Source organism: Astatotilapia calliptera, chromosome 11 (genome assembly GCF_900246225.1).
Source record: "Astatotilapia calliptera chromosome 11, fAstCal1.2, whole genome shotgun sequence".
Lineage (NCBI taxonomy): Eukaryota > Metazoa > Chordata > Actinopteri > Cichliformes > Cichlidae > Astatotilapia > Astatotilapia calliptera.
The window spans coordinates 9,254,090-9,258,669 of NC_039312.1; the positions used below are offsets into that span (position 1 = coordinate 9,254,090).

General features: G+C 42.5%; 1 long non-coding RNA gene across 1 annotated transcript; it reads right to left on the reverse strand.

Annotated features, from left to right (window-relative positions):
* Window positions 1-2,965: 2,965 nt before the first annotated feature.
* On the reverse strand, window positions 2,966-4,119 carry LOC113032439 (uncharacterized). Its single transcript, XR_003273874.1, has 2 exons — window positions 3,901-4,119; window positions 2,966-3,289 (listed from the first exon to the last, which is right to left on the reverse strand). It is a non-coding gene; the product is annotated as an uncharacterized LOC113032439 (long non-coding RNA).
* Between the last annotated feature and the right edge of the window lie 461 nt (window positions 4,120-4,580).

The window sequence follows — 4,580 nt, forward strand, 5'->3', positions numbered from 1 at the left end:
AAGCCGTACCTTACCTGGGATACATTGAGATTAACATGACGTTCCCAGCTAATTTTCTTGGTTCATCCATTAATGTTGATACACTTGCGCTTGTCGTGCCTGACGTCCAGCAATCACCCCCAATGATACTTGTTGGTACCAACACTCTTGACGTTGCGTACAGCAAACACTGTGATACCCTCTCTGAGCATCATTCCTGCCATCTGGTTCTGGTTACATTGCAGTTTATAAAATCCTCCAGTGTCGCCACATCCAGAATTCAAATGACCAGTATGCTCCTGTAATCTTAAAGTCAGACCAACCGCATACGATTACTGCGGCCAAACCACTGTCCTTGAGGGATGCCTGGTCACAAGGCTATTCAAGGTGAGAAAGCAGTTATTCTGGAACACCCCACCTCCAGTTCTCTGCCTGGTGGACTCCTAGTAAAAACCTGCCTTGTGGACTTACCTAAACGTCGGCCATATTCTCTGCCTGTTTGTAGTGAGTAATGAGTCCGACCATGAAATCCACATTCCAGCCCGAGCTATTATTGCAGAAATCAGCGCCTTCCAAGAGGTCATTTCCAAAGAGCAACCCACCCAGTATTCAGACCAGTCTATAGAGTTGTTACCTCCATCTCAACCACCATACAACTTTGGAGATTCCCCCTTAACTCCAGACTGGAAAGAACGCATTGTTCAAAAACTCAACACTATTCCTGAAGTATTTGCCAAACACGATCTGGATTTCGGCAGGACCAACAAAGTTAAACACAAATCAAATTGTCCGATCCAACTCTTTTCAAGCAAAGACCACGACCAATTCACCCTCAAGATCTTGATGCTGTCAGGAAGCACCTGCAAGAACTTATCTCTCTCTTTTGGTCCATTTGCTCCTTCTACTTCCAACAGATCATCCAGTGGTTTGATTGGATGGTCTGAAAGGTAAGTATTATAGAAGGAAAAAGGAATCGTAGTAACCTGAGAGCCAGAATCAAGAAGACAGTTGAAATGGTTGCCTTTGATTTGAATTTGGCCTGTGCTTTTGGTCCCCACAAGCCCTTTTGGCAACAATGGAAATTTGTTGTGGTTTCTGGGACTGTTCGTGCACGCAGCTCCTGTGTGTCCCACCACAGAAACTCCTTCTAGTTTAAAGATGAAGTATTTCTAGCGTCCCACTCTTGCTGTTTTTTTCTTAATTGGCTCTTTTTCTGTTCAACAAGACTGGAGTTTGCTCTGTTGTTGCAGATGGAAGAAACATGGCCATCTTCTCCACAGTTAAAACAGTACCATGGCTTGGGTCTGGTATTTGACTGAGGTGAAGAATGACTGGATTTGGTTTGTCGTGGCTTAAACTTTGACTCGGTTGGACGTTTTTGGGACAAAAGTTGGGACATTTGCTGTTGGAGGGTTTGGAGTTGTTTTTTCATTTCTTTTAGCTCTTCATTGGCTGTAGAGTGCCCACAAGAACAAGTAGTTTGGGATTGGATGTTAGCTTTTTGTTTTGATGAACCGATGTATTTCTTCATAAGTGACTCCTTAGCAATTTGTCTGTCTTCTTCTGTCCGTAACGACAACAACAAGTCAGAGAAAGGTGGTGGGTTGTCCTTTTGCTGTTCTAATTGTAGTTTGGTTAGTATAGTGTTATCCCAACACCCACGACAAAACTGCTTCAGCAGATGCTTATTCATGTCAGCAGCTGCAAGTCCTCCTTGCTTTACAACAGTGCTGAGGGTTAGCTGCAATCTTTGGAGGTAAGCGGATGGTCGTTCACCTGGATTTTGAAGAATGTTTAAGTATTGAGCATACAATTCTTCACCATCTTGAACTGTTCCAAAAGCGGAGTCAAGTACACTTAGTATGACTGAAGGCAATGTGTTGGGACTTAGACCTTTAACCAAATCAGCAGCAGGTGACAACAGGCTCTCTATAATACGCCTGGCGACGTATAGAGCTGACAAACTGGGGTCGGCAAGCAGTAGATCAATTTGGGAGCGCCATGATTCAAAATCTGCTTCACTACTTGGCTTAGGAATCCTTCCTGAAAAAGCACGGAGACGTAGTGAAGTTGTGGTGCTTATGTCTGGGTTTCGGACCACATGCTCAACAACAACCCTTTGTATTTGTGGTGGGTTGAGATCAGGGGCTGTGAGTGATACTCTTGGAGTTGGTCCAGTCTGGCTTTGACGAGGTCGTGCCCCCTGCTGGTCAGTGGAAACCTGTCTGGCAGGAGGTGAAGACAATTGCTGCTGCTCCAGTTCCCTTTCTTCTTCCTCTACACCAATGTCCTCATCTACTCCATTTTCCTCATCATATTCAACTTTTCCATCTTCACCTGCTCCTGCTTCATGCAAATGTTGACCAATCTGCCTCATTACTGTCTTCAAGACATCTTCAAACCGGTGCCCGCTGCGATCAGCAATATGCTTGAGCTCTTTGAGGTAATTGGGAGGGGGACTGCTGCTGTCCTCCGTGGCGGCGTACTCACAGGCCAAAGCTGTGACGCGGAAAACAAGGTCGGCAACACTTTTAGAACAGTGGGTGTATGGCAGAAACGGCTCTAGAGTTGTAAAAGCAGTGGTATCTACAAACTCAGCGATCAGGTTTTTGAAGAAAGTACTTGCGGGATCATTTACGTAAAAATGACGGCTAAGATTTCCATAAGTACGCAAGTAGTCAAGAATTTCATTATCAGATTTTGTGTTAGACACACCGGAGATCATCACAGACTGTGATATATTTATGCCAGAAAGTGCAACTGAATCCATTTTTGATTTTATGTTCAGCAAAAGCGAAGTAAATAAGTAAAGAAAATTGTACGTAAGACCCCAAAATATTCACACACAAAGGCTCCTGGCTGGCTCGCCACTTGTAACGCGGTTAAAGGACCAGGGCGCCTGACTGCAGCCTCATAGACAATGAGCTATCAGAATAAGATTCGACTATGGAGCCTGAGGGTGTGAATAAAACACAGGAAACAAAAGTAGAGCTCAAATATATATATATTATGTTTGTTATGAGAAGTGTATAGACGGATGTACAAAAGAAATAGAAACATATGCATGTATATCACAAACAAAAATAATGTTGACAATACAAAACAGCTTAGTAGGTTCCAAAAGGAGGTGGGATGAGGTGTAGTCCAGTATGTGATTTAGTTTAGTTCCATGGACCTGTGATAGGTCATTGTCAACAATTTGTGATTTAGTCCATAGGTTCACAATTCCTACCGCAACGTAGTGGTGGTCGGGTGGCTCGCCATCTCGCGCTGATCAGGGCAGATCGCGGGAGAACAAAAAAAACCTGACCTAAACAAGGTCAAAAAACAGAAATTATCATTCACAGAAGAAAATGAAACAGCATTCTACTGCTGTGACAAAATAAATACATAAATCCATAAATAACAAAGTCAAGTAATCAATGCCATGTTTCATACAACAATCAATAAACCATCATCTCTTATAATGAATGTCATTCTAAATACTATTCTAGAAAGACATTCTCATGGGTCCCATCAAAGTATATCAGCGTTAAAGCTAATAAATATTATCCAAAGTTAATCAAATATATTTACAAAACTCATTTAATCACAGGTGTTGCGCAACAGATTCAATAATGTAAATGGAATTTAACTCAATGCAAAATCTCATAGGCCGTTTCGGCATTTCATCAGAAAAGTAACAAAAAACATCCAAAACGGACAAAACTACAAAAATCAAATCACTCGTTCAACTCTAGATACGTTAAATCAACATTCGGCCATAATGGAATAAACAAAAACAACAATATTCAATAGATGACACTAGTAATTGCACTTACTGTCGCTAGCCTAGCATTAGCTTACCGGCATTGTAGGATGTGCGATCGCGGCTCCGCATGTACATTAATTGTGACAAAACAAAACAAACAAATAACTCACCGTTGAGTCGAGTGTGAGGTAGTGTAAAGATGAATGAATCGGCCGGGTTATTGCACGCTGTCAACTGGCCTGTAGTGCAAAATTTGTCGATATCTGACAAGTACGCCAACCACAGGGACAACAGCAGCCAGAGGAGCAGGGACATGCAGCTGATTGACCCGGAACTTATACAGGATTCATTCCCGCCACAATAAAGGGACTGGCGGAAGTGGGGTCAGAAGTTACACAAGGGCGTGAACACCTTTCTCATATCACCACTCTGAAGACCGATGGGCGTTGTCAACAGGTTTACTGACATTCAAAAGGGTAAAACTAGAAACAAGACAAAAAATACAGTCAAGACATACATAAGCGTAGCATAACATACATTTATACACCGCAATACTAATACACAGCATACGTCTAATTATATAAACTTTTAAACAACTACTGAGGCTATCTCAGACGACCTCCGACATCGCGGATAGCTAGCTTAGCACCGAGATTAGCTTTACGGTCAAATACTGCGCTAGCGGCAACATAATGTACAAAAACAAGTTGTAATTTAACTTTAAGTACATACCGGCGATACAACCGTAAACCAAAGATGTAGACAGTAAATTTTCCGACAGGACACCATAAGCCGTGTGCCGATATGTCTCTCTTTCTTTCGCTCGCTTGCTTTCCTTGAGCTGACTTCC